Raw genomic sequence first — 27129 nt, 5'->3', positions numbered from 1 at the left:
CTCAGTTCTCAAGTTCTACACAGAATAACTTGTGTTTTTCATACCCAGATGCACCCAGCTCCGTGCCCTGAAATACTGATTTCTATGAATCACATCAAGAGACTACCTTCTGCTAAGCTCCTGGTTGGCTTTTGAAATGAGACTCATGAGCAAGAGATCAGAGAGTAAGACAAGTGTGAGGTCAGGATACGTATTTCTTCAGCTCTCTCCTTGCAGGTGACTTGCAGAGTCTAGAGGTGTATCTCCACTCAGGTGGGCCTCTCCATAGAGCTCCCCTCTGCTGGTCCCTCAGGCCTAGAGATGTTATCGACACCCTGCTATTATTACTCCCAGAGTATCAGTCAGTCCTTTTTAATAACAGCTTTATTGCATAGAATTCACACACCATACAATTCACCCATTTTAAGTGTACAAGTCAATGGTCTTTAACATATTCGTAAAGCTGTGCAATCAGCACCACAGGTAATGCTGGAACATTTTCATCACTCTAAAACGAAGCCCCACACTCATTAGCAGTCACCCCCCCCCCCATTTCTTCCCAACCCCTCAGCCCTAAGGTAGTCACTAAATCTACTTTCTGTTTTTATAGATCTGGCTATCTGGACATTTCATATAAATGGAATCAGTATGTGCTCTCTTGTGACTGGCTTCTTTTAGCTTTATGTTTTCAAAGTTCATCCATGTTGAAGCATGTATCAATACTTCACTTCTTTTTATTGCCAGATAATATTCCATTGTATGAATAATGAATATACCATGTTTTATTTGTTCATTCATTAGTTGATGGATATTTGGGTTGTTTCCACTTTTTGGCTATTATGAATAATTCTACTATGAACACTGTGTACACATCTTCATGTGAACATACGTTTTCATTTCTCATGAATTAACCTAAGGAATGGAGTTGCTGAGTCATATGGTAACTCAACCTTTTGAGAAAATGCCAGAATCTTCTAAGCAGCTACCCATTTTACATTCCCTTCAGTGATGTATGAGGGTTCCAATTTCTCCATATCCTCACCAACCGTTGTTATTATATGTATTTTTCATAGTAGCCGTCCTGGTGCATGTGAAGTGGTATCTTATCGTGGTCTTGGTTTTTTTTAAACCCTTTTTTTTCTTCTTTTTTAATAAATTTATCTATCTATTTATTTATTTTTGGCTGCGTTGGGTCTTCGTTGCTGCGCACGGGCTTTCTACAGTTGTGGCGAGCAGGGGTACTCTTCATTGCAGTGAGTGGGCTTCTCATTGTGGTGGCTTCTCTTGTTGCGGAGCACGGGCTTTAGGTGTGCGGGCTTCAGTAGTTGTGGCATGCGGGCTCAGCAGTTGTGGCTCGTGGGCTCTAGAGCGCAGGCTCAGTAGTTGTGGTGCACAGGCTTAGTTGCTCCGCAGCGTGTGGGATCTTCCCGGACCAGGGATCAAACTCATGTCCCCTACATTGGCAGGCAGATTCTGAACCAATGCACCACCAGGGAAGTCCCTATACCCTGTTTTATATCCTTATAAGGACTACCTTTATTAAATTCTCCTCCAATCATTTCATTTAAGTCCACCATCTGTTTCCTGACAGACCCTGAATGACTCAAAGGCTAATCCTTTTCCATATTTTTGAAGATTGTTTTGAATCCTTTCCAAGTTTTTTTTTCAGGCTAAACAACTCCTCTTTATATGAACTGTTAGTTTCCAGATTATTTATCCCCCTAATTTACCAGCTTTAGACATTAAATTATCAACGTCCTTCAAATTATTTTACCCATAAGTGACATAAGTGAACTGACCAGTATACATTTTACCGTGTGATTATCTCATTGGTTATGGACATTATATTTCTTCTATCAGTGTTGTTAAAGATGTCATTATATCTTGTTTGAGCAGCTATGTCCTACTGTTGGCTTATATGGAACATAAAATCAACCGGAATATCTTGACAATGGACTATCAATTCAGATATCCCATAGTTGTAATTGACTGATTGATTTAAAAATTACATGGAGAATTACTTTAACACTATTAAATTTCATCTCTTTAAGTTTTGGCCAACACTGAGCCTATCACTGACTTCTGAGTCATTTGGTCCTGAGCGCCAAATGAGATAAAATGGGTTAAAGTGCCAAATATGTCTTTGCCCAAAAAAGGCAATCAAAGGGTTAGTTTCCTCTCTTTCTTACTTCATCAAAGTTCTTAATAAAAATAACAAAGAGGATAAGCCAATGAACAGAATGAGTGGCACCTGACTACAGACATCTCTTTAGATTGATAACATATACTAATCTATATCCTTTACATATGGTTCTTCAATATTAATCCATATTACCAAACTGTCAACCAAACCAATTTCCTTCATAACTTCTCAAAATTCTATAATATATTATGAAACTACATTTTATAAAAGATGATAACTGATAATAGGGTAGCTCTATTAAGAAGCATTAAGTTAATTTTACATGATTGGCTCTTAGAGAACCCATACTGGCTTCTTGTGAACATTGTTTTCCTTCTAAGTGCTCAGAAACAACTGACATTATAATGCAATCTAGGATTTTACTGAAATCCTTAAAATATAACACTTTAAAAATATAAACTTTTCTTCCACTTTAAATTCAGGGTAACATTTACTCCTCTTGAGTCTTCTGACACTTCTTGTCTTCCACATGTTTTCAAATTTTACCAAGAATGGGTTTTCAAAAATAATGTCTACCACCTCCTTCCCCAATAGGTATGAGTTAATTATGGGCACCCTGACCATTCAATACTTGAAATCAAAACATCAAAATATGTTTCACCCTTGACTGTTCTCCCTTCTGCATCCCCAGCTCCCCACATCTAAACCATCAGCCAGAGCTATTCAAAATACATGAAATCTATACCACTTGGTTATGTCTCACTAACTCCACTACTGTCTCTCTAGTACAAGCCAGAATCACCTCTAACTGAACTACTACAGTGGTCTCCCCACTGATCTCTCTGCTTCCATCTTTGTCCCCCTACAGTTGACTCTGCACACAGTAGCCAAAGTAAGTTTTTAAAAATGTTCATTTGACCAAGTCACTCCCTCACTTACAACCAGCTTCTCATCACATTTAGAACAAAATCCAAGGGATCTGACCCTGCCTTCCTTTCCAGTTTCATCTCCCTAATGCTCTCTCCCACCCTCATCATCCACCACCTGCTTTAACTACACTGGCTTTCTTGCTGTTCCTAGAACTTAACAAGTTCAGTGTTCTGCTGGGTTCTTCCCTTTGCCATCTCCTCTCCCTAAAGTCTCCCCATAGATCTTCACATGACTTGTCATCCCTCAGGTCTCAGGTATCATCTCCTCAGAGAACTTTCCCTGTCCTCTTTATCTAAAATAGCACTTCCACAACCTAAATGTTTAACAACAGAGGAATGGATAAAGAAGATGCTGGACATATATACAATGGAACATTACTCAGCCATAAAAGAAAATGAAATGCCATTTGCAGCAACATGGATGGACCTAGAGATGGTCATACTGAGTGAAATAAGTCAGGCAGAGAAAGACAAATATCATATGATATCGTTTATATGTGGAATCTAAAAGAAGGGTACAAATGAACTTATTTACAAAACAGAAGTAGAGCCACAGATGTAGAAAACAAACCTATGGTTACCAGGGGATAAGACGGGGGGGAGGGATAAATTGGGAGATTGGGATTGACATATACCCACCACTACATATAAAATAGATAACTAATAAGAACCTACTATATAGCACAGGGAACTCTACTCGATACTCTGTAATGGCCTATATGGGAAAAGAATCTAAAAAAAGAGTGGATATATGTATATGTATAACTGATTCACTTTGCTGTACACCTGAAACTAACACAACATTGTACATCAACTATACTCCAATGAAAATTTAATAAAATAAAATAAAATAGCACTTCCAGCCCTACTCCTTACTCTACCGTATTTCCTTCATTCAGTTTATCACTTTCTCGAAGTATTGTACATTTATTTGTTTATTTCTATCTTCACCCCTAGAATCTAAGCACTTTCAGAGCATGGCTTTTTCTGTTTTGTTCAACAATATGTACTTGGCCATCTATAATAATAACCAACACATAGTAAGCACTCAAAACAAATTTTTTAAGTAAATTGAATGAGAACCCCCAAGGAATGAATGTAATAATATAAATTCTGATCTTAGTGGAAACCAGGAGAAACATGCAGGGCTGAGGGCAGCTTTGGCAAGTCTTCCAGTCACATGGGCTACAGGAACCCCACAAGACAGCATGGTCTTCATTCACCAACTCCATCAATCAACAGACCAACAGGTCCAGTCTGAATCTGCTGAGATCAGGGAACCACAGCATATGAGAGCCTTCAAGCTCGAACGTGGGCCATGAGTATTTTTTTCCCTATCTCAGCCACCACTCTCCCAATTATAATAAATGAATAAAGTAGATTGAAGCTAAGGAAAAATAAAACAAAATTAGAAGCTGGCAAAATGCTAACCCACTGCCTGGGGCTGATGGATGATGACAGCTAGCAGACAAATCCTGTTCCCCCTTCTAAGTTCTGTCTACTAAACAAATTAGCAAGCTCGTCAATATCTGCACGGCATTTACCTTCTGCGGCAACAGCTGCTGCAAAATCACGATGCTGACTTTTTGGGTTGTGGTCTTGCTCATGGGACACATTTATAGGCCAAGCAGGGTCAAAGATAACAGAATGACAACCAATGTTATAGGAAACGGTGTTGTAAGGGCTTGGAAGATAAACAGCTTGGGAGTCCCCTACTGAGTCTACCACTAGCCCCTGTCCCTCCCGCAATAACTGGATGTTTGCATGATGAGATGTGAAAAGTTCATTCTTGTGCTAGTAATTAACTGTACAACTTCCAATAAAGACATTAAGTGATTAAACAGAAACTTGTGAGATATATAATCTTATATCTGGATTATGTTTTAAAACATGATCTTTTTCATGATAACTAGTATTCAGTGTGGAAATTATATTTTAAAATGGCAAAAATCTTCTATTCTTCATAAAATTATGATACGATTCTATTTTCTATTGTAGCATAAGAGAAATTTTGTCTCTCATCTTCAAAGAAGAAAGAAGAGATAGGACCAAATACAACACATACAATACAACAAATACATCTTTCCCTAAAAGTTTCAAGTGAAAATAGCATAGGAGGAAAGAAAGGGCTTTTATGATTAATTTTACAGGCAATGGTTTCCAGGCACTTACATGAAGTTAAGGATGGCAAAATATTCTTTTTCTTTCCCTAAATAACTTTTTTTTTAGTTTTGTTTTATTTATTTATTTTTATACAGCAGGTTCTTATTAGTTATCTATTTTATACATATTAGTGTATATATGTCAATCCCAATCTCCCAATTCATCCCACCCCTCCCCTTTCCCCCCTTGGTGTCCATACGTTTGTTCTCTACATCTGTGTCTCTATTTCTGCCTTGCAAACTGGTTCATCTGTACCATTTTTCTAGATTCCACATATATGTGTTAATATACAATATTTGTTTTTCTCTTTCTGACTTACTTCGCTCTGTATAACAGTCTCTAGGTCCAAAATATTCTTAAAACATCCTGCATTAGGAAAACATAAAACTATGAGTGGTTTAGTTAATGAAATACAATAGTATTTCAGAACTGAGACTCTGACCACCATTAATTAATTAGGGGAAAGGTGACTGGAAGAAAATGGGAGACACAGCAGACTGCCTGAGTCTATTTCAAGCATTTTCTCATGAGGGCCCTGAAATTCTTCAAAGTGTGTTTTATCACTTACAACAAGAGAAACCCTACATCTCTCTCTGGTGAATCATGCCCGTTCGTACCAAGTGGCAACAAAGGGTAGAGACATCCCAAGAGAAGGCAAATCTATACTCACCTGAGAAAGAAAAAGAGAAGGTCATCAAGACCCTTACTGAAGCTGAGAGAAGCCAAGACACAAGACAGAGAAGTGCTAGGTACAGATCAGCTTCCCACTCGCCTTCAGCAAATTCTACTGATTTCAATCATCTGTGCAGAGGCTGCTTCCCAAGCCTTATTTGTGCAGGAATGCCACTCCCACTGGCGTTGCCATTCCTGGCTGACATCTGTTAACCGTCCAGACCAAGCTGAAGAAGTGGCAACTACTGGGGAGAGATGTCAAGGTCCTTGTCATTTGAAGAGGTCTCCCAGAGCAGGTGTGGTTATTCCCACCTCTCCTCTGCTCTCAAGCATCAGGTACCTACCTTATTAAGGCACTCACCAAGCTGTACAACTGATATTTGTACAAGTGGCAGTATCCCTATCAGACTGTGAGAAAACATGTGCAATTCCTTTGGGGACACATCTGGAATGGTAAGTACCTGAAAGAGCTGAGCAGTGCTCACTAAGGTGTGAGCAAAAGGATGTCCTCTTGTTCACATTTCCCTGAAGTTAAAAATGAAGATGAAAACACAGTAGATGTGCGTTACGGCAAACAACAAAAATAGTATTTTTATTTTTTTGCAACCACAATATTCTTACTGGCTTTCTACAGAAGTCTAAAGTATTTTTTTTTCCAAATTATGACAAACATTTTCACTAGACGGTGGGCTTCCAGAGGCCAGAGATAATTTTCTCTCCCCTAAAATAAAGCTTGATGATCTCACAGAGTCTCAATAAATGCCTATTGATTAATGAGTATTCTACTAAGGCCAGCTAGATATTGATGATTCTCCCATTTTTCTTCCTGTTACTCACTATACCTCCCCTTAAAAAGAAACTTGTTTTAAATGATCAGGCCCTTTCTTCTCCAGTGAATAAGAGCTTTATCTAAAATGTACCACCACAGGGGTGGGGACTGCAGGGATATTCACTCGGGCACAGAGGCTGGAGGATGAGAACAGAAAACACAGAACTAGATTTTTTTTAAAAAGAGCTACTATTTTGTCAGCAGCCTCAGGTCTTTGGAACCCAGAAGCCACAAATCAGTATCTGGTATCAGCCTTCTACAAGGCTTAATCAAAGGAAATTTTAAGAGAAGAGCCATTTTAGAAGTAAGAGTATTAATGGTGACTTAAAGAAAGTAGAAATAATTGGCAAAAAAAAAAATTCTTTCCCTTTTGCTCTCTGATTTTCTGTGTGACTTCAGGTGTATGAGCAAGTCCTCTGTGCCTGACTTTCCTTATCTATGAAGCTGGTGGGAAAACCACTGAACTCCACTATCAGTAATTCTAATAGGAATTAAGTTAAATATTTCTATATTTTGTGACCCCTAAAATTCCCAGAGGATGGCTAGCATGGTGAAATAATACTATAGCATCCTCCTTATGGAAATAAACCATCAATAATGCGTATTCAGGACTGCTATCTCTTTCATTACCTATTCCAGGGCGCTGGAAAGAAGTAACTTGTGTTATTTTGTGGACCCTGACAAAAGCAGGGCTGGTACCTTGTCAGCCCTGCTGGTACCTTGTCACACTCCTGCTTCTAATCTTCCAGAACTCTCAAGCTGAAAACCACTTTCAAACAGGGATTTCCTGGGTACCGTTAGCACTGACATCAAACCTTCAGTTCAAAGGTCACATCTTCTCTCCCACTCCCCTGCCGTCTGGGTCTGGCCTGCCCTCACTGAACGAAATGCCCTCTTTATCTCAAAGAAGTACAAGCTGCTATGAGAAGGAGTCTGGGGAGGGAGGTTACTGATTGCAATTGTTTGGAAGATTCTCATAATTGCAGCAAGGGATCCATCCTCTCGTGTCACCTAAGTTGGAAAATGGGTCAGGCATAATGCATTTGGTTAAGTGTCTAAACTGAAAAGGTGCTATTTTATTTTAAATGGCATAGTCTTCACAAAGGCTAAGGTTACTGGTGCAATGCTCTCTCATTTTAAAACGTATCAGGGACATGCCCTCTGAGGGTCAGGCTTTCATTTGCTGATGTTAATTCTCAGCTGCCTGCTTCTCGTCCTTCATTGTACCCTGTGTCTTAGCTGGGCACGCTCCTGATTCCCTGCTACATCCAGACGGTCCATGTAAATAGTGTTTATGTTAAGGAAGTCATGTTCAGTGTGACTGGAGAACACAGAAACTGATGTTGTTGTCACTTTAGATTAAGCTCTTATTTTAGTAAAGGAGGCAATTGGAGCAGGCAGCTGAGTGGCCGAATGAAATATTCAGCTCATTTCATTTAGAGCTGCCTGGTGTCCATTGTTCATGGCGGCAAGGCTAGTTAACCATGTCGGTGCCGGCACGCAGCAGCCCCCGCTCGCTCACGCATCCTCCAGCTGACACTTTTTAAGTCATCCATCAACACACCTAGAAGTAATCAGGTGAGCGATGTAGGCACAGTCACCCCTGGATGCATCTTTGTGAACTCCTGTCCATTTGTGTGCTCAAAATGGATGCTTTCAAGGTGTGTGCAGAGTATGCCTCAATTTCCAGGTACAGCTGGAAGATGGGTGAGCACAAAGATACTTGGGACACCGGGTTTTTGTGAGTCAGCTAAACTTTTAAAATGTAATTAATGTGTTTACCAAAGGAAGAGGTTGGGCTTAACTCCTTGAAACATGTTAACTACTGCCCTGAGACAAGGAGCTGTTGAAAACACAGGTAGACACCACTGTCCCAAAACAATGCACTAGCTACGTAAATTATTGTTTGAAACTTACTATTTGGAAGGACTTAGGTATAGAGAGCCTTCATAGTACTTTGCTACTTTCCTGGGAGTGCTAATTGTGTTCTGGCCGTATTTTGGAATTTGAGGCACCTGTTCAGAGACTCTCCTACCATGACAATATAATCCAATCCCACCAAAAAGTCGGCTTTCTCTTTCCTTCTCTCTCTCCCCATCTCCCTCTCCTCATCTCTCTCTTCCTTTCCCTATCTCTCTCACTCTCTTTCTCTCCCCCACCTCCATCCTTCCTTTTTTTTTTGACAACTTACACCAGAAAAGGTGGTTGCAGGAAATGATAAAGTAAATATTATTTTCGTATATCAAATTCCTGGTTAAGTTTTTCACCCATAAAAAAAATGCTCTATAGATGATTTCATCACTTCAAGACCCTGAGAAGGTAGAAACTCTTCTTTGCTACAACTTACAACTTATAGAAACTCTTCTTAGCTACAATATTACAGACATTACTTAATGTCCATATAAAGTACCAGTCATCACTGAACAAAAATGACTAATTGTTATTATGGAGACTCATTCAACTCCAAAACCACAATGAGTGACAAATACATAGTAGGCTCTATGCTGGGCTAAGAGTAACCCTTAACTTCATGGTATCTAAATATTTAATAACTCTTCTGTGGATCCAGGTTTTGTGGGGACTGAGAGCTTATGCAATTTTAGAAGAGAATACAAATTAAAATGTTTAATTTAACATGAAAGTGAATATTTATTTACAGCGGAAAAATCCCAACAAATTATTACTTTAAAATGCTGAGAAATATCATAAACATCACAAAATCTGGGAAAAAAACATAAGATTCATCTTAACTAGCTCCCCAACCACACCTCTCTAATGCTTTTCCCCTACAGTTGTTGGCTACATACTCTCTGATTGCCTCTTTGTAAATATCACTTTCTATAGAGAAAATGGAAAGATAATCCATTCTTTTATCTAGTATGTTTACTCAAATTGTTTTTTTAACTATTCATAGTTGGGATTCAGAAAACATGCAACTGCACAACACAAGATACTTGCTGCCTGCATTACTGCTACAAGTTTCTGCCCTAAACACACAGATATTTGAGAAATTCTATTTATGCAATATTCATCAAAAAAGAAAAAATGACATGATGCATTAATAATAGCATGAACTGCATTAGTCATTAAATTCCTAACAGGAGAGAACTTCTATTGTGACTGGGCATTGATACAAACCATAGCCTCTATTTATAACATTATACATCTAATAACAAGAAAGTTTTCCACAGTGTAGCTTCTGGCTCTGTATGTTTCAAAACTAGTTGCATTAGGTATCGGCACTGTAGGGACGTGTCCATAGGACAATACGGCCTCTGGCTCCTCACCTGTGTGTCACGAGGCTCTAGTAAACTGGCAAAGTGGAACATCATCAATGGCTCCACCACTATACATGGAAGTTTGCAAAGAACATACCTATATCCCACCTAATTTAAAATCACTGTATCCCCAGCGTGACTCCCCACCACCTCCACCAAAACAAAGTCATGGCCTCTCCAATGCCACTGCAAAACAGAAAAGGAATGGGGAGGGAGGTTACAGTGAAGGCACTGGTCATAAACGATTGCAGGTAAAATAGCTTAGATTGCAAACTTTACAAAATATATGATTATTTGAACACATTGCCTACAGGGTCTCTGAACTTGGGAAAGAACTCATAGGAGTGAAGGGCCCTGAAGCTTAGTTTTGCCTCTGGTGAAATAATTTACTTCTTTTCTGGGGGAACAAATGTTTTTTAAATAATAAATATCAGATATTTGTCAATAATTGTGATTATAAATATCTATTAAAAGGATCTTATTTTAAGACACAGTGAGTACAACTGGTAATTAACAATAATTGAAGAATTCAGAAACAATACAAAAGAATAATGTTTGGAGCAAATTTTGGTTTTGGAATTATAAAACTGTTAGTAACCATCTTCTAAAAAATCAAAGCCCTTCTGCATCTAAAGTATAAAGAAAATGTGGAATTAAACAAAATTTTTTAAATTGTCACATATTTTAGCAGCTAAAAAACAAGATAATTGTTGAGAAGAGTGTGCTGAGGTAGCCACTGGCAGGAAGACTGTGGAAATACACATTTGGAACCTTGTTTTCCAAAGAGCCTATGGAAATAAATAAGAGAAGAAAGTAATTCCAAAATTTAATTTTGATAGAATTTTCTCCTGTGCTGACTCTCAGAAACATACAAATTGTAATCTAATAATACATTATTTCTAAAAATTACACATAGCTTGTGTGTGTTGTATAAATAGGTACAGCATATTTCTCCACTAAACAAAATATTAAATCAAAATATTCTATGCACTCATAATGTAAGAAAAGTTTTCTATATTTTTTAATATGAGGTTTTCATATTGAGTTCATCCATTTGAATTATCTTTGAATATGCATTAGAAAGATACTAATTCTGTGCACTCATATTGACTAAAAAAAGATAAAACATAAACTTGGAGTCCAACTGTCAGTTCTTAAATCCAATCCATAACTCAGCATATTTGTGAAAGTAACTAAACTTACCAAAGTTTTTACTGACTCCTCAAACCACTCATTAAGAGTTTAAGGGAAAATTGGTCTTAGATTTAGGAATCAAATTCCAGTTGAAACTTTTGAGGTGGATATCCCAATCTCTAAAGTGGATGAAATGATCTGCTTATTAGCTTTTTAAATTTTCATGTCTTTCTATTTTGTTTCTTTTCTTCCTTCCTCCTCCTTTACTTTCTTGAAACCATAGGAACTGTGTGGTGCTGCCACAAGAATTCTTAGCAAATGAAATGTGAATTATAAAAAAATATTTCAAGACATCAAGTTTTTGAGGGAGGCAGAAGAAGAAATAAGACTTTTTAGAAAGTAGCTGAGCAAGAGCAAAGCTAAAGCCAAAGCACAAACCCTCAATGGTTAGAAGTAGACATTAATGAACAGAACCAATTATAGTCAACTCAAAGTCAACAACAGGGAACATTCAAAATCATTCCAATACATATACCGACAGACCAAATTTGTACCTGCCAAGTCTAGTTTCCTGTTTCACTTCTCTGGTCTCTTAATCTAAACAGACAAAATGCTTCATTGTAATAGTATTGCTACCCCAAATATATCCTAAATTCCATTGGCTATAAAGAATAAAATGGCCCACATCACATACATGTAACACACACACACACACGCATGCATTTTGATGAGTGTTTTGCAAGTTGTAGATTGCCAGAGGTTCAAATAAAGTCTGCAACAGAAATGAAACTTATTATCAAACCAAATATTTTAACAGGAAAATGACATAAATGTCATTGTCTAAACCAGGAGTATGGCCTGTGATCCAAATCCAGCTCACTACCTATGAAATAAGAATGGTTTAATGAATGAAAATTTATAATCAATTTGATGATAGAGAACATTAACACTAAACTACAATTAAGTGAAATGTCTCCCCTCCCAAAAAAGAATTCAATTTTTCTCATTATAAGACTTCTATTATTAAAAATTTACTCAATTATTACTATTATATTTTGAACTATGTCAATAAAAATTTTGTGGAAATTTTTTTCGTCTCTTGAAGTACTTACATAATATCCTCAATTTCGCCTACTACCCTACAAAGCCTAAAATATTTACTATCTGGTCCTTATAAGAAAAAGTTTGCTGACACCTGGTCTAAAACAATCTCATCTATAAAATTGTTTTAGCCTCATATATTTCTAGCTTTTATAATATAGATATGTATGCATGCATTTAGAGAGTATAGTAATGACTGCTCTCATAAAAGACTTACGACTACCTCCTAATGCTTCTTAAATCACTATCAGGAAAAAACCACAATAACTAGCCCTGAAAAACAGATTCCTATGGAGAGCTCACAGTAACAGATCACATTTATCTCACCTTATAGAAAAATGAAAAGGAGGTACTGATTTTACCCAATAATTTAGTTTAAAAAAATTAAAATTATAATGTTCAATGCTAGTGGAAGTGTAGACAAGAAAACCCATGTCTACACTAACTACAGCAGTGTTAAGTGGCACAGGCTATCTGGAAAGCAATTTGGTAACAGAAAACAAAATACATTAAAATACTTACACACTTTGATATAGTAAATCAACTTTTGTAAATCCAAATATGTGAAAACATACATACACATAAAGATGTTTAATAAACTGTTACCTTCAACAGTGACCTGACTCTAGCATTTTTTTTTTCTGTTAACAGCCTTACTATTCATCAAGTTATAGAAGGGAGAAATCTTGACACTATCCTTTCCCTCACAACAACAGAGCCAGTAATTCCTCCCCCTTAGCCTTCCACATCTTTTTCTACTTCATCTCTACAGCTACAATCTTGGTTTAAGAATCTGCCATCCCTCTTCTGGACTCCTTCAATATCATCTTGGGACTAGATCTGAAAAGTGAGGCCTAAGCTTATACAATTCGGGGGCTCTTTAAAGAAAAAGAAGGTAAAATTGTGGATACAAAATGTGTGTTACCAATGCTACCCAACAATAAGAGAAGCATAACAGAGGGGTAGTAAATATTGTAGAAAGAGGAAGCACTCATAACAAACTGAAGTTAAAAACTCATACTCTTGGCAAATTTTATAAAAACACAGGACCACAAGAACACGTTTTACAGTCTCCACCAAAATATTGCTAGAGGCCCATACAAGCCAAGCGGCTTTTATTTAAGCTTTATTTCAGCTTCTTGGTATATCTCACTCCTTACCAAACCCTTAGCTCCTGAGGGTTGCAGTTTCTAAGCTGTCCATCCAATCATATTGCTGATAAACAATTTTTCTAAAATGAAATTCTAAACATATCCCTTCCCTACTTGAAAATCTTTCTTGCCAGTAGTATAATTGGTACAAATCCTTCCATGATATCACCTCCACCTACTTCTCCAACCTCATTTTCTGTGGTTCCAGACGTGCTGCATTATTTACAGTTCCTTATGATGTTATTTCAGCGGATGTTCTTTCCTCTAACTTAAGTGTATTTTCTTCTCTTTTCTGGCTAACAGATTTCTTCTAATGTTTCTGTCCCAACTTACATGTTGAAGTCTTCCCGGACCTGACAATAGAATTGATAGCAAATTCTTTGGCCCACTCTCCTCCAGTATTATACTTATGACCTATTATAAGGACTCATCCGTGATGTGTTTCCCCTGGTAAATTAAAATCTCCTTCAAGGCAGAAACCCTGTCCTAGCCATCTTTATCTCCCAAGTGCCTGCATTAAGTGCTCAGTAATCCTTAGTTGAACAAATGAATGAAAAAGGAAGAGAAGTAAATATACCAAAAGATTACTGTTACTGCTTTTGGTCATTGGTATTGTTAGTAATTTTTTACCCTTACTTTAAAATATTTTTGCTATGTGGCTGTATTTGTTTTATAATGGGAAATCTAATTTATAATAAAATATTTCTTTGAGGCTTACTCTAATTTTCATTAAATCTGCTATCTAATTCTCTTAAAATTCTGCATACCTGTGCCAGGTTTATTTACATGGTCAACAGTCTACTTTATTTGAAATCATGTTTAGATTCCTGTACACAATTAGCTAAATAAATATCATTAGTGCAGCTTCATTAAAGTGTATTTTTCTTAAATATTTCTCAGTACACATATTTCTCAGCAAGTGAGCATCTATTAGAGTTTTGGCAAGAAAAATCTTATAATGGACTTATTTCCATAGGTATATATTTCAAGCACTAACTGAAAGGAATAATAAAAATGTTTTGCCATCTGGAATAAAACAGTGCTAAATACTACAAGACTCAAATTATGTTCATATGCATGAAGCCACGTTTCCAAATCACTATTACAATTTCTATCTTCCACATAGGATGCACTAAAGAATTGCTTTTATGAGGAAAATATCCAAAATAATCTGATAATTCTCCTAAATATAATCCAATAGCCCAATTGCAGCTGAACATATTTTATCCTTTTTTTAGTAAAACTATCACTATCACTATCCAGTAAGTGCCTGTAGGAACTTTATAGCAAACATTTTATTCTTTTTCTTTTGCATTATTTAAATATTTTGTTTTATTACACATTGTTTAAATATGCTCTACATAGAGTAGACCATGTACACACAGCATATTTAGATATGAATACAGGTCAAGAACACCAAAAACGCAAACCACAGGCCATAGGAATAACATCACCGAAATCACATTGACACCACTTTAGTAGTTTCAGAGCCAGTTGAATTCTTCATAATCTATACCTCTAGTTCAGGTATAACTTCATTTTCTAGGCTATGGTATGATGGTATTAGATTGAACCTCTCCACAAACACGTTCCTGTTCCTCCTTTGTGTTAAGATGTTATTCTGAGTTCTTGTGATAGTATGATCTATGTCTAAGTCTGAACTCCTTTGCTGTGTGGATCCATGCCCCAGCCAGTCTGGTTTGGTTGTTTAAAGGAATAACAGCATTCTCCTCATTGCACAGGGCTGCATGCAAGAGTCACCTGAGATGAAGTGCAGTACAGCAGAAAGAACGAACTTTAAAATCACACCATCATGGTGTGGAATCCCCACAATGGCATTTCAAGGTCTGTGTGACATTCAAGTTATTGAGCCTCTTTGAACCCTGGTGTTATGGGTTGAATTGTGTCCCATCCCCAAATTCACATGTTGAAGTCCTAACTCCCAGTATCTCAGAGTGTGACATTTAAAAATAGGGTCATTGCAGATATAATTAGTTAAGATGAGGTCATTAGTGTGGGCCCTATTCCTATATAACTGGTGTACGTAGAAAAAAGGGAAACTTGAACATAGAGCAGACACTCAGAGAGGAAAGATGGTGTGAAGAGACACGGAGAAGATGCCATCCACAAGCCAAGGAGAGGGGCCCAGAGCAGATCCTTCCTTCACAGCCCTCAGAAAGAACCAACCCTGCCAATACCTTGATTTCAGACTCCTATCCTCCAGAACTGTGAGACAATACATTTCTATTGTTTAAGCCACCCCATTTGTAGTACTTTGTTACAGCAGCCCTAGCAAACTAATATACCTGGTTTCCTCAAATGTCAAATCCTTAATATAAAGGATGCAGCGCCACTATAAGGGTTAAAAATCACATCATAGATACTCAAAAGAGGGCAGGCAATATTTTTTATCATATAGGGTATAATATTTGAAGTATTTTATTTCATTTCCTTGAATCTTGCTTCTTTCTCCATTCAGTCAGCCAAGTTGCTATACTCTACACTCAATTTTCATAAGAAAATTGTTGGCAGAGCAGGGAAGCATGGGGGAAGGAGGAATGTCAATTATTGGTTTTCGAGTTTCAAAAGCCTAAGACGCTCTGAGAAATTAGAATGACTCTCATGCATTGGAAACAGACTTAGAAGAGACCCTCCTATTTATTTACTAAGCTAAGAGCAGATTTAGATACCTCTGAGTGGCGAATAAGGTAGTCAAGGCATGTACGGACATTAGTGAATCTAGATGCCAAGTTGGGGGCGGGTGGCTGAAACTTTACCCTCTCCCCACCACCCTTACTCCTCCTAGTGGGGCTGGAATGACAAGATATTAGACTGGAAGATTCAACTGAGGCACCTTCATTGAACAGGCATGAAATCCCAAAGTAAAGGGCTAGATAAAAATCCAGATTAAAAAAAAAAAAATCATAAGAACTGGATGGATGGTTCTAAAAGCCAACCAGAGAATGTAAAGGATCAAAAGGATAGAGGTGAGGAAAAGCATTATGAAATGGTTCTTGGATTGAGCTGCTGCCCTATGGCAAGTCCCACCTCACCCCAAGCAAGAGGGATATAAGGGACTATTTTCTCTCTCAAATCTTTAGAGAGGCTTCAAAGGAATAGTTTAGACAGCCTGGACTTTGGGAAACCCAATGGACTGCAGACTGGCTCCCACCTTGGAAATCGGGAGGACAAGAGGGTCAGGCTAGGAGCAGCTCTGGAATTTTAGAAGTACCCTCAACCCCTCCTGCCCTTGTAGGTTCATGAGATGCATGTTTTCACGAAGCTGGTGTGGGCCAGGGATGAGACAGCCAGACTGAAGCCCAAGATGACCATCGGGAAGTATTCTTGATACACTAAATATGAGTTCATGTGGGATGGATTAGCTGAAAACTAGGAGCTGAGTGGGAAGTGGACAGCTGAAGGAGAAGCCTTGTCCAAGTCAGGAGAGTTGAAGACAAATGGGTCCAGCAAGGGAAGCAACCAAAGTCCCCCCAAAGTGGCCAAGTGACTATCAGTTTTAAGCATCTGCCAGGCCCAGAAAGCTGCAGCCAGCTTAACATAGCACCAGTTCATGTAAGAAACAACCCTAAGCCACTCTTTTCCCTTTCCTTCCCATGTTCCAACTCCTAAGGATTTAGCAATAGCAGCTAGCAAATGGGGGAGGAGGTGACAGATAGAGAAAGAAAACAACACACCCTCTCCCACTGCAATAGCCCAATCCAAAAAATGGGCCTCAGAGAGAGGAAGAGAGATGATTTGATATTAACTGAACTTTGAAGCTACGATTATGGTCTGAGATTGGACATTCTAATTTCTGAATGTCTGTGATTTAAAGTGTGGATAGAATTTTTTTTTTAATCTAAGGGTAATCCCTATTAGGTATGGAGCCTACCTGAGACCTAAATTTCATCCAGAGGCATGGGAATACCCACCCCCATTCCCCAATTCATTTTAAAGAAACAACAAGAAAAAAAGTAAACGATTTCCTAAGTTGTGCTTGTTCGAAGTACTGTTACAGAGAGAAATCCCAAATATGTTGGTAGGAGATAATGGAGGGTGGAAAGGATTTTCCTTCTTGGATGGAGTCTGGACCTTGGAAATGACCAAGTGATATGTCCAGGTAGATGGACCTGACCAGCTTTGCCAAGGACCTCCCACAATAGCATGACTCAGAAGCAACAGAACAAGGACCACGTGCTTCAGAGTGGCATGCAAGGAGCAAAGAGCTTTATGCCACCCCAGAGAGTTTCTTCCAGTTTAGCAGGAGCACACCCTCATGTGCCCGGGAAGTATCTGGAAGAAGCCAAGAGAAGGAGAGAAGATCCTCGAAGGAAGACCAAAGTGTGCCTCAGCAATGGCTCACAAGTACTGACAAAGGATGAGAGGACAAACATGACTCATAGAGAGATGACAGCCTAGGAACAGATATGTCACCCCTCGCCCTCATAACCTTACCTAGAATTAGGATGCAACCTCAAATTGAGTCCACATGGTTAAATGAAGGGTTAAAATATAATTTATATTTAACTATAGAAGAATAAAACAAGTTACATTTCTTGCACACTCAGTGTGTAGACACATACCTGCCACATGCGGGGAAGCTTGTCCAAGACTTCCAAGGATCCTCTTAAAGTGTGTCTTTACACTCTGAACTGATTAACAAGCCTAGAAGAGAATTAGAGCTAAGTCACTTAGAGGCAGATTCACGGTGTGAGGAAGTTGACTCTCAAATCTTAGCTGTTTGGGGAAATGCCAGAAGATTGTGACAAACTGAACCTGACAGAATACACAACATCCACTACCACAGAACTCTTAAATTCCATCTAGAAATTTATAGAAGCATCAGCAGAAGGAAAGAAAATAGAATGAATCAGCTCGTTTGGTTTGTTTTTGAAAATCAAATGCTCCAAATCCCAGAAGAAAACATAGAAAAGAGTAGGCATAGTAGGGAACTTAAGGTTCCTATCCTAAAAACTTGGAATTTTTAAAAGCATCAAACCTGTTTCTAATGAGAGAAGACAAATAAATCCAAGTAAAGGAATAGAGTGTGACAGGGGTGTTACTTTAGAGAGACTATTCAAGGAAAAATCCTCTCTGATAAGGTGACATTTGAGCAGAGACCAGGATAAAGAGAGTAAGCCAGATGGAGGAACTTTCCAGGCCGAGGGAATAGCAAGCACAAAGGTCCTGTGGTGACAACCTGCTGATCATGTGCAGGAACAGCAAAAAGGCCATGGTGGCTGCAGCATGATATGTCAGGGGGAGACAAGTAGGACATGAATGATGTTGGAAAAGGCCAAGGAAAGGCTTTGAATTTTAAACTAGAAGCCATTAGAAGGTTGTGTTTTTCTTTAATCAAATATTTTAGTTTGACATCATTGTAGATTTTCATGCATTTGTCAGAAGTAATACAGAGCAATCCCCTGTATCTTTTACCCTGTTTCCCCCAATGGTAACATCTTGCAACGTTATAGTACAATATCAAAACCAAGATATTGACATTGATAGTTAAGATACAGAACATTTCCATCACCATAAGAGTCCCTCAGATTGCCTTTTTATAGCCCTCCCATCCTATCTCCTTCTTAAACCCTGGAAACCACTAATGTACAAATTCTATAATTTTGTTATTTCAAGAATATTATACAAACAAAATCATACGAGCAACACAATTCTCTGGAGATTCATCCAGGTTGGTGTGTGTATCAACAGTTCGTTCAGTCATATTTCTGAATAGTGTTCTATGGTCTGGATCATTTAACCATTCGCTCATTGAAGGGCACTGCTTTCTTTCTAGTTTGAGGTTATTATAAGTAAAGCTGCTATAAACATTTGTATACATGTTTTTGTGTGAGCATAAGTTTTCCTTTCTCTGAGATAAATGCCCAGGAGAGCAATTGCTGGGTTTTATGGTGGTTGTATGTAAAGTTTTCTTTAAAAACCTGTCAAACTGTTTTGCAAAATGGTTGCACCATTTTACATCCCCATTAGCAATGCATGAGTGAGCCAGTTTCTGCAGTCCTTGCCAGCAATTGGTGTTGTCACTATTTCTTATTGTAGCCCATTCTGCTTTTCTCTAATGGTTAATGATGTCAAACATCTTTTCATGTGCTTAGATGATATCTGTATATATCCTTTCCCATGAAATGTTTCTTCATGTTTTTTGTTTATTTTCTGATTGGATTGTTTCATTTTTTATTTTAGAGTTTTGAAAGATTACACTCTTAATACCAATCCTTAATACAAGTCCGAATATATAGTTTGCAAATATTTTCTCCCAGTCTGTAGCTTGTCTTTTCATCTTCTTAACAGGGTCTTTCATGGAGCAAAAGTTTTCAAGTTTGCTCAAGTCCGATTTATCAATTTTTTATTTTATGAATCATGCTTTTGGTATAAAGTCTAACAATGCTTTTGCCTAGCCCTCGGTCCTGAAGATTTTCCTTTTTTTTTTTTTTTTAACATCTTTATTGGAGTCTAATTGCTTTACAATGGTGTGTTAGTTTCTGCTTTATAACAAGATTTTCCATTTTTTTCATAAAAATTTTATTTTTAAATTTTACATTTAAGTTCTCTATATACTTTGAGTTAATTTTTGTATAAGTTGTAAGACTTAAGGTCAAGGTTCATTTTTTTGTTTATGGATGTTCAACTGCTCCAATGCCATTTGTTGAGAAGGCTATGTTTCCTCCATTGAATTGGTTTTGCACCTTTGTCAAAAATCAATTTACATTTGTGTGGGCCAATTTCTGGGTTCTCCGTTGTATTCCACGATATATACTTGTATCCCTCTGCCAAGATCACATAGTCTTGATTACGGTAGCTATATGATAAATCCTGAAATTGGGTATATTAATTCTTCCCACTTTATTCTTCCATTTAAAAATGCTTCTAACTATTCTGCTTCATTTGCCTTTCTATGCAATTTTTAGAATAATGTGGTCTATATCTACAAAAAAAATCTTGCTGGAATTTTGATAGAAATTGTGTTAAACTTGTGTATCAGTTTGGAGAGAATTGATATGTTTGTTATGGTGAGTCTTCCAATCCATTAACATGGTATATCTATTTATTTAGATTTTCCATCAATACTGTGTGGCTTTCAGCATACAAGTCCTATACATGTTTTGTTAGATTTATACCTAAGCATTTAAATTTTTGAGTGATTATAAATGGTATTGTGTTTTTATCTTTGGTGTCCAGTTGTTCACTGTTATTACATAGGAATATAGCTGATTTTTGTATGTTTATCTTATATCCTACTACTTTGCTGAACTCACCTATTAATCTTGGAAGGTTTTTTTTTTAAAGTTCCCTGGGATTCTCTACGTAAACAATCATGTCACCTGCAAATAGGGACAATTTTATTTCTTCGATTCTGATCTCTATGCTTTTAATTTCCTTCTCTTGTCTTTTTGTACTGGCTGGAAATTCTAGCACGATATTAAATAAAATTGGTGAGTGCAAACATTCTTGACCTTGTTCCTGATCTGAAGAGAACTAATTGTCTTTCATCATTAAGAGTAATGTTAGTTACAGAATTTATGCAGTTTTTTTCAGATGCTTTATATCAAGTTGAGGAAGTTCTCTGTTCTTATTTTTCTGAGAATTTTTATCCTAAATGGGTGTTGAATTTTGTCAAGTGCTTTTTCGGCATGAATTGATAGGATCATGTGATATTTCTTCTTTAGCCTGTTAACATGGTGAATTGCGCAACAGTTTTGCAAGTACTGAACGAACCTTGATCCCTGGAATAAACCCTACTTGGTCATGGTATATATGTTATTTTATATATTGCTGAATTCTATTTGCTAATATTTTGTTAAGGATCTTTGTGTCTGTGTTCATGAGGGATATTTATCTCTAGTTTTCTTTTCTGTACTATCTTTAACAGGTTTTGGTATCTGGGTAATACCACTTTCATAAAATGAATGGGTTTCTGAAAATGATTGTGTAGAACTGATGTTACTTCTTTAAATGTTTGCTAGAATTCTCTAGTGAAGCCATCTGCGAGTGGAGTTTTTTTTTGAAATGTTAAAATTACTTGTTCAATTTCCCTAATAGTTATAGGGCTATTCAAATTATCTATTTAATATTGAGTGAGTTGTGGTAGTTTGTGTCATTTGAGGAGTTGGTCCATTTCATCTAAGCTGTCATTTATGTGTGTAGAATTGTTTCCAGTATCCCCTATTATCCCTTTAATGTCTGCAGGGTCTGCAGTGATACACTTTTTTTCATTCTTCACACTGGTAATTTGTGTCTTATCTGTTTTTTCTTTGTCAGTCTTGCTAGAGGTTTGTCTACTTTATCAATCTTTTCAAATAACTAGGCTTTTTTTGTTGATTATTTTTCTGTTTTCAATTTTATTAACTTTTGTTCTTAACATTATTATTTCCTTCCTTCTGCTTGCTTTGGGTATATTCAGCTCTTCTTTTTCTAGATTCTTGAAGTGTGAGGTAAGATTATTGATTAGAGACTTTTACTTTTTTCTAATGTATGCATTTAATGCTACAAACATGCCTCTCAGCACTTCTTTACCTGTGACCCACAAATTTTGATGCTGTATTTTTTATTTTCATTCCATTCAATGTATTTTTTATGTTCCTTGAGACTTCTTTTGTGACACATATATAAAATGTATGTTACTGAATTTCCAAGTGTTCAGAGACTTACATGTTATCCATTACTGATTTCTAATTTGATTCCATGGTAGTCAAAGAATACATTCTTTATGATTTTAATTCTTTAAAATTTGTTGAGACTTGCTTTCTGACCCAGGATATGGTCTATCATGTTATATGTTCCATGGTTACATTAAAAGAATATGTGTTCTGTTGCTGTGGGGTGGAGTGTTCTGTGAGTACCAATTAGAGTTTGTTGGTTACTGATGTTGAGTTTTCTATATTCTTGCTGATTTTCTATCTAGTTTTCTATCAATTGATGAGGTAGGGGTGTTGAAGTCTTCAACTATATTTATAAATGTCTTTCTTTTTTCAAATATGTCATTTTTTGCAACTCAGTAATTTAGTGTACACACATTTAGTATTGCTGTGTCTTTTTGATGGAGCAACTCTTTTATCATTATATAATATCCTCCTCTGTCACTAGTAATTTTCTTTGCTCCAAAGTCTACTGTATCTTATATTAATATAGCAATTCCTGCTTACTTTTTATTAATGTTTGCATGATACATTTTTATCCATTCTTTACTTTCAACCTGCCAACATCATTATATTCAAAGAGAATTTATAAAGATACAGCATTGTAGTTGGGTGCTATTTTTTAATACACTCTAACAATCTGTCTTTTAATTGCTGTATTTAGACCATTTACGTTTAATGTAATTATTCATATGTTAGGCCTGAAGCCAGTAATTTTATTTTTTGTTGTCTGTTTTTCATTTCTCTGTTTTCTTTTTCTTTCCTTCCTTCAACATTTTTTATAATTCAATTTTGATTTATCTATAATGTCTCTTTGTACAGCTTTTTTAGTGGTTGCTTTAGGTATGACATCAAATTACATAATTTATCACAGTCCGATGGTGTCATCGTATTACCAGTTCGAGTGAAAGGTGTCATGAGTCATGTCCTACTGAATATTTCTGCAAAAATGTGGGATTTGGTAAATCTAAACATCAGAGTAAATGTAGCTATGTGAGATACTGTCCGGTTTCCTCCCCAAATGCTCCTGTTTTCCCCCACTTAGAACTACATACACATTCATACTTCCACTAAAACGATAACTGAGATGTGAATTGGAATTAGACAGGGGGAAAAAATACATCACTCTGATTTGAAACACCAATATTTCTGTCATTTGATGTATACTTTTTTGGATAGACCACTTTAAAGATAATGTTTAAGAGAATGTTTTCTAATACATTAAAGTGATAGAAATCTGAAAACCTTTTGAAGTCTGGACAAAATTTTCCTCTTATTTCATTTATCAAGAATGTGGACTAACAACCATTCATAATCTGTTACAATTTTAAGTAGGCTTAACAATTCCCTAGGCTCTTGTTCACCTTTTATAGAAAATTCATTTCAGAGAGATGAAATTAACTCGCACATGGTCATGAGTGAGTCAGTGACAGAGTTGAGCCTAGAACTGAGGTCTGATGACACTGAACCACACAATCAGGAATAAAAATATTAATTTTTATCTGTAGTATATGAACAGTCTGCTTGGGAATGCAGTTATGCTTCATTTCCTTAAGGAAGGCAAAAAAAGAACATGGCAGATGGAATATCATCATTCATCTACGTTGGAATTTAACCAAGACTCTGGGGTTTAAATGTACCCACGTGCCAAAAGTAGCAACTGATAGCAAATAAATGGCCCAACCATGGATATTATTGCAGGCACTGGCCCACAAGAAGTTCCCAACATGAAATTGTAAAAGCTAGCATGTCCTTTTCCATTGTGTATCAGTGAGTTTTTTCCCACCTAACCATGCTATCACAGAGGGGCAAATTTGAAGGACACTGACATATTTTCCACATTATGCAGTTTTTATTCACTTTAGATGTAAAAATCCTTGAGCATATACAAAAGGGACAGTCCTCAATTCCCAAATATTTTTTATACTCCCCAATTCATTTTATGAAAGATCAAACCTCTAGTTTGTAGCTCTTAGTGACAAATTTCCTCTTTTAGTCATAAAATCTTCTATGATCCAAACTTTGGAAAAAATTCTTGCTCTCCATCTCCCATTTATATTCACAGTCAGATACTATAATTAAATAATAGAGTTTCATTTACTTGGGCTCAAATCCATGAAATTTTTTTCTTATTTTTACTCATCTCTTTTCTCTGAAACATCTCCCAGTATTATTATTATCCTTAAGCACACAAATACACAGATCTGTGAATCTACAATGAGGTCTTCCTATCTTTTTAGAATAGATTTTTGCTTTGATTAAATGTCTAAATTGCCTCCACTTAGATGCTATCTAAATATGAACAAATACCTGATCCTACTGAGAAAAAAAAAAATCATCTTTTAACAGCTGAACTCCTAGCCAAATATATGTATTATGTTCACTCCAGGGAAAAACTTGGTTCACAAGCTGACTTGGGTGTTCCTTGACCTGATGCCAGCAGACGATGAATGTGCTAATGGTCTGCACCGAAGTGAGAACCCAAATTCCCTTCCATTCAAGCCCAGCGGACTGGCCAAATGATAAAGCACCGTTCAGCATCACGTACAGAGCCAGCCATCAGCCTTCCTCTCAACCAGTGGTGCCACATGTGCTGAGGAGCAGGACAAGAAGAACTGAAGGTGCTAAACACTCCAACAGGGAAGTATTTGAATCAGAAAGAAAAACTAAGCTATACAGCTGCCACTGTGTCTAACTCTTTAACCAGACAGAAGTTCCACATGCCTAGACTTTTTTTCACATGAGGAGAGGAAACTTGCAGAATTTGTATTCACACGTCCAATGTTGTGCTCTCACCACATGCCTATGAAACTCCCTTGTCAACAGAGCTTTTACCCTTGCCTTTTTCTCTTTTTTCAGGATTTCTACTCCAAATCCCCAGCACTCTTAGAGCAGTGATCTCAGAGGCATTTCTATAGTTGATGCAAATTGTTTCTTTGTTTACCTCCTGGAGATGGGGTAGGAAAGGGAAAGAAGTGTATAAGCTCCAAAGTGGCAGCTAAAACCAAACCAGCTAAAGAAAGCTCATAACATTTTCCACTAGTTTGCTGTGTAAATGCCCCCTGCTAATTTTGAAAAGCCTTTGTGATTTTTAAGATGAAAAAGTTAAATGGGTCAACCCCTATGCTAATGTTCACGGACTAAAGGTGAAGTTATACTTTTACCAGTGAAAAATCAGTAGGTGAACAGACCAAATACCTTCAGTATAGACAGACTATGAACTGTTAATAGAAAAACAACCTATAAATACATTTTCCATTGTTAATAGGCCACATTTCTACATAAGAGGACTTGTTTTCCTTTCCAGCCACAGTACCATCAAGGATCAAATGTATACTATAAAATAACTGACATCTAGTTTGGACAAGATAACACATAATATTTTAATACTTTTTACGACACAAAGACATTATTCCTGATTAGAAGCAAAATCCTGAGAATATACTAAATTCTGAAAACAGAGAGTAATCCCAAATTATCCCTTCAGCTGATATATTAAAGACTGAATGGATAAAGACAGAAGAACTACATACCAATCTGTGGATAAGGCTGGTAAACTTTGTTTCATCCTACAGCTCTTAGCCCAAACTGAAAGTGCAGAGTGAAAACAGTATTCAGGCCACCTCTATGAATAAGATGAAACTCCTGGCTCTGATATTAGTGTCATAGGCAGTTCAACCCATCTCTGAGTACTCAGTCAAACTAAATAACTCTATTGTTGAGCAATATCTGCAACATACTTTGTTAGATGATGGGTAAAAAACAAAGTCATTAAAACATATTAATAAAGAAGCCGTGATCTAACTACTTCAAAGACAGCAGATGATTTGACCTGAATAGAAAATAATACTTAAAAGTATTCAGAGGAAAGAGAAAAAAGAACCTCAGACTGGCCTGGTCACCAAAAGGCTTCATAGACATAGTATTGAGCTGAGTTTTGAGGAACAGGAAAGATCTGGAAAGTTGGAGGGAAGAACAGACAATATTCTAGGCATGGGTCTAGAAAAATATGGGGGATATGGGTTGCTAGAGCCCAGGACACTCTGACCTATAACAGAGGGCTTGGGAGGAGAAGCCATGGAAAGATGGCTTAATCAAAAGCTCAGTGCAGATGATAGCTCTTAAGGGCAAGTTTAATCATACTTCACAGAAGTTGGTTTTCACTGAGCTCGTCTAGAGGTACAAAGGGATAACATTAGGTTGCTCATGTAATCCACACTCAGTGAAATTTTAAAAATAATAAAAATCAGTGGGATTTTTGGAAAGATTTTTACCACCAAATCACACCTCTTTGGATACATTATATCAGATTGGGTTTTTTCCCTTTTTCTTTTCTTTTTTTTTTAAAATTTATTTATGTCATTTATTTTTTTATTTTTGGCTGCATTAGGTCTTCATTGCTGCGCACGGGCTTTCTCTGGTTGCAGTGAGCGGGGGCCACTCCTAGCTGCGGCGCGCAGGCCTCTCACTGCGGTGGCTTCTCCTGTTGCAGAGCACGGGCTCTAGGCACACAGGCTTCAGTAGTTGTGGCTCGCGGGCCTCAGCAGCTGTGGCGCATGGGCTTAGTTGCTCCCCGGCATGTGGGATCTTCCCGGACCAGGGCTCGAACCCACGTCCCCTGCATTGACAGGCGGATTCTTAACCACTGCACCACCAGGGAAGCCCTCCTTTTTCTTACTCCAACAGTAATTGCTCATTATTTTACTCACATGCTACAGCCAAACAAATGAACATACAAATGAACAAATAAGCCCTTAGGCATAATGTAACAGATAATGTGGTTTTCTCCTCAATATCCCTTCCTCAGCATGTAAGAGCAGTGCAGTATGAAGGATTGAGCCCAACTTCTGCAGTGGGTCCTGCAAATTTAAGGCAATCATGGTAATCCCATCCTCCTTTCCATTGATGGCTTGGTGAACCCACGCCTATACTAGTCTATGAATGGCATTACCCTGGAAATATGGTTTGAATCCAAGAATGGACATATGATACAACGTGGGCCAGTGAAACATAAGTGACATTTGCTTCTGGGAAAACATTTCCTCACTTTTAAGAGAGAACCACTGAAAGAGATGGTCTCTTTCTCAAACTCT

The 27129-nt window shown here is 37.2% G+C and overlaps 1 protein-coding gene across 9 annotated transcripts in view; it reads right to left on the bottom strand.

Moving 5' to 3' along the window:
- Positions 1-27129, bottom strand: part of SOX5 (SRY-box transcription factor 5) — a 992512-nt gene that overhangs the window by 839662 nt on the left and 125721 nt on the right. For 6 of the 9 annotated variants that reach the window (XM_061206370.1, XM_061206379.1, XM_061206380.1 and 3 more), the window contains one exon: positions 17963-18044. The exons of the other annotated variants lie outside the window; for them this stretch is intronic. The gene's annotated coding sequence lies outside the window, so the exon portion shown is untranslated. The remainder of the gene's footprint in view (positions 1-17962; positions 18045-27129) is intronic. 9 annotated transcript variants of the gene reach the window in all.

The sequence above is a fragment of the Eubalaena glacialis genome, chromosome 11 (assembly GCF_028564815.1).
Source record: "Eubalaena glacialis isolate mEubGla1 chromosome 11, mEubGla1.1.hap2.+ XY, whole genome shotgun sequence".
In the NCBI taxonomy this organism is placed as follows: Eukaryota; Metazoa; Chordata; class Mammalia; order Artiodactyla; family Balaenidae; genus Eubalaena; species Eubalaena glacialis.
The sequence above is the reverse complement of the archived record's forward strand: the minus strand, read 5'-3'. Positions and strand labels throughout refer to the sequence as shown.